Here is a 13,366-nt window from a genome sequence, read left to right on the forward strand (position 1 = left end):
CTATGTACTCTCTTCTCATTCAAAGTGATTCAAATACCCACTTGAATATAATTTTCCCAGAGTGCTGTGAGAACAAAGTATGATTTATCCGACCCTGGACCGTCCTATGGGCCAGGGGTTCCCTCATGGTGGAAACCCAATGTGTCCTGGCAAGAAAGGGGATTTCCTACCAGGGAGCTGCCCTCTCTTCCCTCTCTGCTGCTGTCGAAAGGACTTCCAGAAAGAACCATCAGAGGAACCAGGGAACTTTGAATTTATGAAGATGACATTGTCAATGATGGATTTAAAAGCACACACACAAAATAAAATAAAAGCACAGTCATTGGTGTGTGTGTGTGTTTTAATCCTGACCCAAGGACATTTTTCCATTGATTTTCAGAGAGAGTGAAAAGAGGGAAAAACAGACAGAAATATCGATGTGAGAGAAACAAATCGATTGGTTGCCTCCTGCACGGGCCAGGGAAGAGCCAGGGAAGAGCCTGCAATGAGGTACACAGGCCAATGCTCTATCCACTGAGCCAAACCTGCTAGGGCAGCACAGTCATTTTTTGAAAGCACTTTAAGGCTATCTCCTGTCCCTGTGCCACCTCAGTCCCTGGAACGTGGTAGGCTCTCAATAACTAGGCCCTACCTTGTTTTGAACTGTATCCTTGTGAATGAAAATCTTTGGGCAGGGGATGTTGAGATTGGAGGGAGTGCCATTCATGCTCCTAGAACTTAAGGACTAGTGGTAGTCTAGTGATCATGGTTTGTATGGGGGAAAAAGCTTATACACCCCTCACTGCCAGAAAAAGGCTGGGGCACAGGCTGGGTGCTCTCGCTTCAGTGAAGCTGCAGCCCCTGTCTCAACAAGCTCCATTGGTCTGTCTGTCTGCCCATCTGCCCAACCATGCAGCACTCATTTCTTCATTCTATCAACAAGAGTCCCCTGGTGCCAGGCACTGTACAGAACATTGAGGAGTCGAGGATGAATCAGACAGGCCCTTGCCTTAGAGAAGCTCCGACGACTAGTGTACAAACATACTGTGTTGTGATGTTATAACGCAGGTGCATGCGACGGCCTGAGGAAGGGCACAAGGCGGGGTGGGGGTGGGGGTGGGGGAGAGACTAATGATCCCATGCAGGAGGGCAGGGACACTTCGGTGCTTCCTGGGGACTGAACAGCTATGTGTTCGCAGCGGAGGGTGCCTTCCTGGCAGAGGAAGCAGCCTGTGCCGAGGTGTGGAGGCACAGCACAGGGCTGGGAGAGACTGTGGGAAGTAGGTCTGGTGCGAAAGAGAAAGCAAGAGATTGGGCTGAAAAGGTCAGCAAGAGCCAGACCACAGAGCAGGGACCACAGAATTGCTTTTGAGAAGGATCTCCCTAGTGACAGTCTGGTGTGGTGAGTCAAAAGTCAACGGCTCGAACAGAACAGATGTGAGGCCTTCCTTCAGGAACAAGTTGCAGCCACAAACGTCTGCTGCTTGGCTTGACCCGTCCCCTCCTCCCCAACCCCATCATGCTACCTGTGGTCCAGCTTTCTTGAGATAACACCAAGACATCTCTCACTGACCAGGGGGTCAATTGGGAGAGGGGAGAAAGTCGCCTTGGAGAAAAGCAGTTTAGAGAAGGATTTGCAAATATTTAACCACCTCTCTGCCCCCACCCCACGCCTCCATAGTGATAAAATGAAGGATGCCTCTGAGGAGATGGAGGGGAAAAACTTGGTGTCAGAGTCACCAGGCTGCCCTGGTCTTGATCGACTAGGGAAGAGGGAAGGGGAGAAAATGAACCATTAGTCAATGCCTCTGGCGCGCCAGGGCCTTTAGATGTGATCTCACTATGAGGTAGGTATGATGATCCCCATTTAAAGAGAAAGAAGCTTGAGGCTCGAAGTTAAGGTTAGAACCCAGCTCTGTCTGACTCCATCCTCTGGAGTCATGTAACTCCAAATGAACCCCATAGTCAACCCTCCACTGTTGATAATGATGTTGATGAGAGTTTACATTTATTGAATGGACACAGTGAGCCATTGATTGTTTTGAGCACTTTTGTGCATTAACTCTTTTCATCCTCATAGCCCTATGAGGCAGAAACTATTATTGTCTCCATTTTAAGGATGAGGAAACAGAGGCAGTAAGAGGTTAAGTAACATGCCTAGGAGTATGCAGCTAAAATCAGAAGAAATAAAAAGAAGTGTAGTATCAGATAGGTTTTAAAAAAACAAGCAAACATAATTGAGAACAATTTCCATTGGATTTTGACAACATGGTACCTTCCCTCAACTCATGACCAAGAAATTTTACTTTTCTAATTCCACGTTCCTAACGCATAAGGGCCCAAACACGAGTCCCTGATATATTAGTGGCGTCTTCCAGGATTCTGTCCTAGATCCTCTTCTCTTTTCACTCTCCGTGGTGTCCCTGGGTGACCCAGACAATCTTATGGCCATGTGGTAGTTTTCCACATAGAGGCTGTTAATTACAGATGTGCAGCCCAGACTTCTGAGTTCTAGACTCATATGCCCAATAGGCAGAGCCTAGACGTTTCTGCCCGCAGAAGCCTCAATGTCACATGTTCAAAACGGAACTAATCCTTTTGTCCCTCAAAACTGCTCCTCCAGTGCTCCCTGTTTTAGGGATTGGAATGACTGTCTTCAGATGTTGTCCCCCTGCCTCCTCTCCTTTTCAGCCCCTACCCCCACCACCAATGTGCAATGACCAAAAAATTCTAACAGTTTGTCTCCTCGTTATTTCTCTTATCTGTCCTCTTTCCCCGATTCTCACTATGGTTACCCTAATACAGGTCACCATCACTGCTCTTCCAATCCACTGAAATAATCTTTTAACTGGGGTCGCCTCACCCCACTCAGTTCTCTGTACTGAAGCCAAAGTGGTCAAAAATGCTAACTTGAGCATGTCACTCTTCCACTATTAGCTCTTAAAAGGCTCCTTACAGCTCTTGGAATAAAGTCGGTGCTTTTAAACATAGCTTAAAAGGCTCCGTCTACTCCGGGCGCGGGCGCGGCCCTTCATGGCCTGCCTGGAGGCTTACCGTCCCTTCTCACACCTCCTTCCTCCCTCGCAGCCCATGCTCCAGAAATAACTGTTTCATGGCCCCACATTTGGCATTTGTTGCTCTGTCAGGAGAGGTTAGAGCAGGGGTCCTCAAACTTTTTAAACAGGGGGCCAGTTCACTGTCCCTCAGACCGTTGGAGGGCCGGACGATAGTTTAAAAAAAAAACTATGAACAAATTCCTATGCACACTGCACATATCTTATTTTGAAGTAAAAAAACAAAATGGGAACAAATACAATATTTGTATTTGCATGTGGCCCGCGGGCCGTAGTTTGAGCACCCCTGGGTTAGAGGTCTCTCCTCTGGGCCACCTCAGCACCCTGTATTTCCCAATCATAGACTTACCCCATGATATTTCAGTTGTCTGCTATGTCCCTCTCTCACCCAGGCTGTGACTGATCTTCACCGCCCGTTCGGTACCTGCTACCTGGTTTCTTCTATTAAATATTAAAGGTCTACACCCAGATTAGTGATCGCTAACTTAAAAACAACACAACGCACACCAAGATCCTGATCATGGTGGCTTTGGAAGAGGAACCAGACAAGAGATGGTGAAAAGAGGCTCCGGTGTTTTGCGGTGAATCCTTCGATCATAGGATAATATATTAAGATATTGAGTTTTATTTTTTTGCTGTTGTGGAAGAATAAAAAAGAATGAGAACTATTTACATTCACTCTGTGTCTTTTTCCTCTTCCCATTCTAAGAAGATAGCCTCACCTTCTATTTGCCTGCCTCAGGCACATTTGCCTTAAGCAAATGTTGCTAAAGACCTATCTTCCTGGCTTTCGCAAAAGACTGAACTCATTGAGGAAACGTGAGGATCCTGAAGGCAGAAAGCAGTGGGGGTGGCGTGGGGGCAAAGGGTTAGAGTCCCTGGAATCTGAGGGATGGGGGGGGGGGGGCCCTTGGGAAGGGGCCCAGGTTCTGAGGGATGGGGGGGGGGGGTCCTTAGGAAGAGCGCCAAGTTGTGGGAATCTGTAGCCTGTGCCCCAAAAGGGGTAGACCTTGGGAGGCTGGACCCTGGAGAGAAAAGATGGGCTTACGTGCAATTCAAGAGAATACTTGTGCTTGAGCACGGGCATATTTGTGTGACCAGCATGGACATATATCAGAGAGGTCCCTCAGATGTTTCGGTTTGGGCTACTCTATGTGGGAAAGCACTCACAGAAACAAAAATCTCCACCCACCTAGTGGAACAGGGCCTTGAGGTCAGGTTTAATTTGATAAAAAGAAAATACCCTATCTTGTATAGTCATAATTGTGGCATGAAAACCGCACTCACTACACTTCTGTATGGTTTGACTCTTTTACAATGGGAGTTTTTCAAGCTTTTTCAGGTTAAAGACACACACACAAAGTCATGCAACCAGGGCGCTGTCCATGCCTAGCAAGGCTAAGGCATGTTAGTCTTGTGGGGGGTGGTGGGGGGGAGGGTAACACAGAGGCTGCCTCTGCCCTCTCCTCCCAGGAGGTTTCAGCGGGGAAGAGAGCTCCCAGGGAGAAAACAGGTCCACATGCACCTGCTTCCTCTCCTAATCATGAAGATGCACACGATTTCCACCCTGGGCCACCTACCCGCTTCGTGACTCCAGGAGAAACGGGCCAAGAGAAATGGGCTGGCCGGATTCAGGGAGGGTGGGGCTGGGGAGGCTCCCGGGAACTTCGTGGACTTAAGGATTCCTTATCTTTGTCTGCGTCTTCCTGAAAGCACAGGAGGTGTAAAGCCCTGTCCCAGAGGCTGCCACGAGGGGCAAACTAAGAAGACTTGCTCTCAGGGTGCAGGCCTCTCTGGCTGAGAACTCAGCTTTGCACACAAGTTTTGTACACTTTTGTAAAGACATGCGTACTCTCCTTCAGTGGCGTGTGATGTGTTTCATATTCTTGAGTCTGTTCTCTGTGTCTCTGTCTTCCTCCTTAAACTTACTTGTTCTGATTTTCCACCCTCCCTCCAAAACAGACCTGAGGTGTAAAATTCTGACTCCATCATTTACCTGTGTGACCTTGGGCAGGATACTTAGCCTTTCTGGGCCTCCTATTCCTCACTTCAGAATGGGGTACAAAATGCCTCCTGATTATCACGAGGACCAGAGATACTGGATATAAATGTCGAGCACAGAGCGTGACACAACCAGCGCTCACTGACTGGTGGTGTTTTTATTATTGCATTTGCAATGATAACATCCCTCCTGACTCCTGGAAGGGACAAAGCTCTCTCTGACTGCTCCTCCCTTGGCAATCTCAACAGTGCCTCTGAATGCCAGCGTTCCACGTTCTGCGAGGCGCAGCCAGGGACAGCTCATTGTCCACGGTCACTTCCCTCCTGCACTCGGCCCTCCAAACCCACTGAACAAGCTCTTCCAGTTCCCAGCCCGCCCCCTTCCCATGAAGGCGGCCATGTGATCTCATTACCTCCTCACAAAGGGCATTCCAGGGCTCAACTGAGCCCCGAACTTAATGCTGGGCTTACTTTATCCTTGGCATCTCCTCCTCCTCCTGGGGGGTGGGGGGGGGGAGTGCTTTTGCGAGCAATTCTTTACTGTCTCCTGTTTCCCAGCCACCCTCCTCCCCCCACCTCTGCTGTAATAGTCTCTTACTTCTCTGATTCCACATACAGACCTTCACCCAGGCCTTGGACAGGTAACTTTACTGCCTGCTGCAATTTTGCCTTTGTAATCAGGAACGTTGGCCAGGCATCAAAGGCACCTTCTCCCCATTTCCTCTTTTCCGATTTTATAATCATCCTCTCCTGTGCAGCCTCCATTACCTGAACTTAGAACTACCTAACTTTTATCTCAGGCAGCAGGACTCACCAGCAGTATAAAGTCAAGCTCCTGTGGAGAGGGGGTTGGGAGAAACCAGATTGGCCTGCAGTTGCTGCTTCCGGCTCCCAGCACCGGAACAGCCTCTAAGGCCCAGTTTGGTCACCTGGCCTTTATTTAAAGAGGTCGGTACTAATCTACAGGTTAATCCTACTGGTGATTGCTTAGGCTTGGATTTGGAAACCTCTAGACCTCATTTCCATCCTCACCTTAGCCTGTGGCTATGTCTTTGGGATCGCTGAGTTCCCTAATGAATTAAGTCAGGAGGCTAGGGAATTGTCAAGAGGATTTTCCTGTTGTCTATTTTGCTAAAAATTTTTTTACAAGGAAAATGTAGTCCTGTTTAATGGTGTACTTTTTTTAAGATAGGAAAGAAAATAATGTTGGTGGGATGAGAGAAGCATAACCGTGGGCCACCTGATGGGAAGGGACTAACAGGTAGAGGATAGAGGGCAGAGGCCTCCAGTATTTCTTTCTTGATCCAGAAAACCTTCCTGGAGGGGACTGAGGCTGGTGAGCAAGAGGGCTGTCAAGAGAACTGGAACGTGCCACTGTCTAGTGGGGAACAGGGTGACAAAATCTGAGAGGGCAAACCGAGCTCATCGAAGGTCCAGTCTGGCACTTTGCATATTGTAGGCCCTTATAAACAATACTCAGTTTAAATCCAGTTGCCATGCAGTTTATAAAAGAGATATGGATTGCTAAGAGCTGAGCCTGGTTCACACCTGTACGGGATGTTCAAAGCTTGCTTTTTAAAGATGAGGAATGTGAGACACGTTACCAACTGCCCACGGTTACACAATTAGATCAAGGAGGTTGAGGTCTCCTGAACTCAATCCCAGTGCCCTGTCTACTCCACATGCCCCCCCTCCAAGGTATGCATGCTGGGAAGTATTTTGTGTGGTACAACAAACGTTAGCCCAGTATTCTAATGCATGAATCAAAGGCCTCAGGACCTCTATTTCTAGAATTTTCAAACTCGAATAGTTCTTAGCAACAAGACAGGAGCAAGGTCTGTCTGCTCCTTTTCCCTCTGGGCCTAGGCTCTTTCTGCCCAGCAACCTCAGCTTCCTTCCTCTCCCCGAGGGCTTATCTCATGTCTTCTAGCCACAACAAAGGCAGCCAGACCCAGACACTGCTCAGAAATGCCTTCCCAGTGAATAGTCCCTGTTTGTTTAGGATGAGAAAGGTGTGCCCTGAAATTAGAGGTCACAGAAGCTCAGACCCAAATAATGGTCGTTCAGTCAGACTACAATTTCCCTCACTGAATCACCCCACACTGAAGACTTCATTCTTCCATTTAAAAATTCACTTATCCTTGTCTCAGATTGTGCCCAAGCTCCATGACGTCAACTGGACCTCTTTACCTTCCGGTAGCCCCCATGGTAGGGTTTTCCTACCCTACACTCCGCTTGATGTCTTTGTGTGGTTATAGGGTCATAAGCAGAGTTATAAGCAGGAAAAAGAATGGGAGGAGAAAGAAATCAGTTGCTTTTGAAATAAATTGTATCAGAGAAGAGAGCTTACTTGGCAGTAACCAGACAGAGAGGAAGAAGGAGAAAAATCTCAACCAGCCAAGAGGTAGAGCTTTTGTCCATTCCATTCCATATAGAAATAGGTCTTGTCCTGACCTCTAGTTAAAGGGGCACCAGGAAGCTATTCACAAAGTTAGGAGCAAAGGAGAGAGAGCCCATCAAGTATCATTTTAGTTGAGTCAGTGCTCTTTGGAAGGAAGGCTATGAACTAGGGTAGCAAAGTTCTGAAGCACATGAAGGTCAAGGCCTTAGAAAACATGCCAATCTTGTGGTTTGAACTCCCTCCACCAGGTGAGGAGCTCAGGGCTCCAACCACCAAGAGTCCTCTGAGGAGGCCCTGAAAGATCATCTGAGTTCTGCCACTCAGAGACCACCACCCATGGAGATCTTGCCACCTTACTGACCTTCATCCTATAGACTCTATAGTATAGAGAGCCCCACTTGAGGGACCTTGTTTAGCTGCCCGGTTCAAAGTGGTCCTCTGCAGAAAGGCTGAGGTCTTGATGCAGGTGATAGTACTGCTAGGGGTAATACCTACTCCTCACACTTGCAGGATAAGGTCTAAGAAGGCTTTTACCAGGGAGCTTCCGAAGCATGGCCACAATGAGGAAGGTAACTGGACTCTCACATTAGCCCGATGTGCTGTTTGCAAACAGCCATTTCACAGGGTGCTTTCTGATGCTACTATTCTTGTTCCAGCCAAACTCATGCAAGAGATGACAAAAATTAGAAACCTGATGGAAGCAGTAGTGTTTGTTTTTAAGTTATGATTTAGGTTATGATGTTAATGCTGAAAAAGCCAAAGACGAAACCCAGACAATCCTTGGGGGGGGGGGCGGGGGGGAGGACCAAAGAAATGAAACTGGAGGAGATGAGATTATTTCTTTAAATAGATCAGAGGCACAGCAGAGCTACTCAAGCGTTGCTAAGTGTGGTGATTTCAATGCAAGGGTGTGAAATGGCTAAACTCATCTGGTTATTTCACACACATTCCATGTCTTTCGGGCCTAGTCTCCTGCTCAGAAGTTGCAGGGATTTCAAGTTGCCCTGCAAACTCTGCTCCATACTGACTGCTGTCTTCCATGCCTGGCTTCTAAGCCCTTTGAGGACAGATAGTGCATCCAATATCTGTGATGTTATGTGTGGAGATGGGGTGGGGTGAAACCATGGAGTTTGCTGGGCCGATCCCCAACTCCTGGGCAGTAACACACAATATTGCATTGACATTGCAAAATGGAAAAACTATGGAACATGGGCCTGAGCTTCAATAAAGAAACAATAGAAGGGATGGAGGGGGTAGTACACTTAGAATTACAGCAGGAGGAGGAGGACAAAATTATTCAAGTCACCAGCCAACTCAGATGCCCAGAGTCTCTCCTCAGAAGCCATCGGGGGTTGAGATCAGGCCAAGGAGGCTTCTGTTCAGACCAGGCAACAGTCAGGAGAGGCTTGTGTTGGAGAAAGCCCAAGGGCTCCAGCCGGACTGCTGACAGCCCTTTGACCACAGCTCTGAACCCCTGTCCATGGGGTGGCCCTGGGGAAGAGGCCTGCTTTGGGGGGACTGTTTAATGATTTGCCAGCAAAGAACAAGGCAAACAGACTTCTGGCAGCTGCCTGGATGCAACAGGAGAGTAGATTTTTATTCCCACCCACGGCGCAGCCTCCAGGCAAAGGATAAAAGAAAAAGTGAGGGTGATGCTGTGAGAGCTGGGGAGGGATTGCCATTTGGACTCAGCATTTCCCTGCGTCTCTGTGGATGGTGCCTGGATATCTTGGCATTGGTGCCACTTGGTATTTCCATCCGCTGAATGTTTTAGTCATTCCTAATAGCAGCATCTCTCGAGCTCCTAGGAACTAAAGAGTAAGATCTGCGTACGTGGCCTCTTAGGGCAGAGGTCTGGGCATCACAGAGAATGAAACAACAGAAGAAAAAAAACCCACTGTCTTTGCTCTTAAGAAATCTTTTACAGAAAATGAATGAAATGGGAAAGCAGCTGGTTCTCTGCTGAATTCCTTTTACTTTCTCTCCCCGTGAACCTTCCCTATCTCCTTGGCTCTAGAGAGGAAAAAAGCATGGCACCTCTCCGTCCCCTGTGAGCCTAAGCCTCCCCGCTCTAAATCCTGCAGCTCCCCACTTATTTTTGCCCTCAACCTCCAAGCCCAGCCCAAACTAGGCTTGGGGTGAAACCATGGTCTAATCCTCTGACCAGCCGTCAGCCCCCAGAACTGAACACTTTCTCCCATACAGTCCCCTAAAGTGATAGATTCAAAATTATTAAATGACACTTTTACAGTTAGTTATGTCAGTCAGGGTTCCACTGCGACCCACTGGCCTACCCATTCCCACCAGCAGAATGCCTGGTGCTGAGATGTTTAACAAAATATACGATTCCTTTCCTCCTCCCTGTAAAGCAGACCCAGAGCCCTTTCGCATCAGGGACTGGGTCTTACTCATCCCTCGGCAGAATGCCAGGCGCAGAGTCGGTGTGGGGAGGGGGAAAAACATGCTCAATTATCTGTTTCAATAAACAAATGTGAGATCAAATAAATGTGGTGGCTGCATTGTCATTTGACCAGGATATGATTACTTTCAGATTTCTGCTTTCTCTTCAGAAATCTTCTGTATAGTTTCTATAAGTTTCTGACTTCTAGGGAACACAGAGTCCTCCTCCTCCCTTTTTACATCATGCCTAAATCTCCCCAAGAACCCTGAACAAAACTCGCTTCTTTCCGGAAACCCTCCTGCTTAATAATCTATCCCTAGTTACTCTTTTGTTCTCCCTCGTATCAATGTGCTGAGCAGAGCATAATCCTTAATGGGGGAGAAAGCATCTCTCCACCAACAAATGGGAAGGGCTCCTGCTCTCAAGAGACTTGAACTGGACTGTAGGTCTATAGCGATGCATTCACATGCTCACCCACAGGGTCTTATGGCCATTTGTCCAATGACACAGAGAATACAAACGCGCAGAGCACAGCATTCACATGGTGGGAGAATGTGGAATGAATGGCCAACTTACTTACACTTGCTATACTGCTTTGGATGTATTCTTCAGTCACTTTGGGCCTTTTAGTCTATCTCGCAGATCTGATGGGAAGCTCCTCCAGGCCAGGAGCCATTTAGAAACTATTAAAAACAATTTTAATTATTTTTTTATCCCATAGAATTGACTCAATCTCTTGCCCGCCACTGGCTCTATGCCATAGTGTTGGCTGAATTTCCTAGGTGAATGAACTTCAGTTCCTACTAGGATTTTATGAGGATTTGACCAGTGATCTGCATGGAAAAGTCTAGAAAAACTCAGACTTGATTTACTCCCAATAGTATTTCATTTTTTTTCTGAGTGGGTCTTTTTTCTTACTCTTAGTGGAATAAGAGACGAATTCTATCTTTTTTCTCCATCCATTATACCCTGAAAAACTGATGTACCTGAAGTCCAAATTTTAAAGAGTTCAGTTGAGATCTTCACCTCTCCTTTGTTTTGGCCTCCCAGCACAAGACCACCTGTCCAGCCTACTCCGGCCCTGAGAGTGGACGTAGGCCATATGCTCAATTATTCCAAACACCCCTGGACTTGCTCTTGTGAACTGTGAGTTCCCTGTTACTTCCTAATTGCTCAAACCTCTTTATTTTTCTTGCTAAGTGCAGACTGTAAGAGATACAAAAAGATAATCAAAGTGCTGATAAACGGAAGAGGAATCTTCTCAGTTATCAAGTTGGCTCTGCGGAATAGCAGTTCCTGTTTGCATTTGTCAGGAGATTCAGAAGGTGCCATCACCGGACTCAGTGGGTAAGGGAAGTACTTAGAGAGCTAGGGAAGGGAGCCAGATCCCTGGGCTGAGAGTTCACAGGGCAGTGAGGATCAATAGCAGCACTTTTGATTTGCACACTGTTATCAAGGTACAGAGCAACACTACCCTTTGTCCTTTTTATTTTTACGCTGCTAATGGAACCCTTTACCCCAAATTAAGACTATTACTCAGCTTTGATGTTGTATTTTATATTAACAAAGTGCTTTATAATCCTTCATTAGCTATTTTATCCTCCCTTTATTAGTGCCACCCATTTCAGAAATTAGGTGGAAGAGACAACACAATGCATATTGGGCTTGCAGCCAGGAATCATGAATTCTGGGCATGGATTTCATATACTAAATACAATGAAAGGAGACTTGATGGACCACAGAAAGAGTCACAGAGCAAATGAACAGAAGCACCAAAATTTTAAGAGCCTCTTGGGAACTAAACCTCCAATGATTTAGAGCAAGACTTGAAAATTTTCTTTATTTTGCTAGCAGGAAAACTAAGAGTCGTTACTAGCTTAAATTTAAAATGTGACCACCAAACATATCTTTAACAGGAAAACAGTTCCCTGATTGCCTGATTTCCGCCATCACAGAGAAAAGCATACAGAAAAAAAGGACATACCTGCACCTAATGTGCAGGCTGTTTCCTAAGGGATTGATGCTAAATCAAGACAAATATCCCTAAGTTACTTTGACCTGTTGAATACCCCTTCTTGACACTCTCCTCTCTTTATCTCTGTCACAAATGCTATTCTAATTCTTTTTTAAAAAATATATTTTATTGATATTTTACAGAGAGAAAGGGAGAGGGATAGAGAGTTAGAAATATCAATGAGAGAGAAACATTGATCAGCTGCCTCCTGCACACCCCCCACTGGGGATGTGCCCGCAACCAAGGTACATGCCCTTGACTGGAATCGAACCTGGGACCCTTCAGTCCGCAGGCCAACTCTCTATCCACTGAGCCAAACAAGTCAGGGCCTATTCTAATTCTTCCACTTCTCTGACTGCCCCTCTTTCTCTTCTACTCTTCTTCCTCTCATTTAAATATAAGGATATAGTCTCTGATTTTTATTATCTCTCTCTGAGGTTCTAAGTCATCCCAATCTTCCATGAGAATTCTCAACTTTGTCCAAAGCCAAGTTCTCCTGCACTTCAAAGGCCTGCAGACAATATTTCTTTGTATTCTTACTCAAATATAGCAAACCTACCTATCTTCTCCCTGCACGCCACCCTAAACCCATAACCCCTCTTGACCTGTTTTTGTTCATGGAGCCATCATTTTCCAAGAGACCCAAGCTGAGCACCTCAGGGTCATTATGATTTCTTAAACTTGCCTTTAGAAATATACCTTCTCTATATCTCTGGAGTCTGAACCATTACAGTAGACTTGTAACTATTCTCCAGTCTCTCACCATTCTAAGGCTCTTTATATGTCTCTGCAAGAACAATCTTCCTGCCCTGACCGGTTTGGCTCAGTGGATAGAGCGTCGGTCTGCGGACTGAAGGGTCCCGGGTTCAATTCCAGTCAAGGGCATGTACCTTGGTTGCGGGCACATCCCCAGTAGGGGGTGTGCAGGAGGCAGCTGATCGATGTTTCTCTCTCATCGATGTTTCTAACTCTCTATCCCTCTCCTTTCCTCTCTGTAAAAAAATCAGTAAAATATATATTTAAAAAAAGAGAACAATCTTCCTAAATATAGCACTGATCATATCACTGTCCTACTTAAGTACCATCAAAAGCTCTCCACAGCCTTCTGAATTAAATTCGGCATCCTTAGACTATCAAATCAAGGCTCTGCACTGGTGTGGAATTAGACAACCTGGTTTCACATTTCAACTCTTCCACTTACAAGTGTGATTTTGAGCGGGTGGTCTAACCTCTTGGGTCTTGGTTTCCTTATTGGTAAAAAAATAAAATAAAATAAAATAAAATTTATTTTTTTTAATATATTTTATTGATATTTTTACAGAGAGGAAGGGAGAGGGATAGAGAGTTAGAAACATCGATGGGAGAGAAACATCGATTCAGCTGCCTCCTGCACACCTCCTACTGGGGATGTGCCTGCAACCAAGGTACATGCCCTTGACTGGAATCGAACCTGGGACCTTTCAGTCCGCAGGCCGACGCTCTATCCACTGAGCCAA

General features: G+C 46.4%; 1 protein-coding gene across 3 annotated transcripts in view; it reads right to left on the reverse strand.

The window, feature by feature from the left end:
- RNF43 (ring finger protein 43) overlaps positions 1–13,366 on the reverse strand; it is a 62,668-nt gene that overhangs the window by 18,833 nt on the left and 30,469 nt on the right. The window contains exon 1 of one of the 3 annotated variants that reach the window (XM_014529848.1): positions 5,869–5,891. The exons of the other annotated variants lie outside the window; for them this stretch is intronic. The gene's annotated coding sequence lies outside the window, so the exon portion shown is untranslated. Of the gene's footprint in view, positions 1–5,868; positions 5,892–13,366 lie in introns of those variants that run through there. 3 annotated transcript variants of the gene reach the window in all.

The sequence above is a fragment of the Myotis brandtii genome, unplaced genomic scaffold, assembly GCF_000412655.1.
Source record: "Myotis brandtii unplaced genomic scaffold, ASM41265v1 scaffold1170, whole genome shotgun sequence".
In the NCBI taxonomy this organism is placed as follows: domain Eukaryota; kingdom Metazoa; phylum Chordata; class Mammalia; order Chiroptera; family Vespertilionidae; genus Myotis; species Myotis brandtii.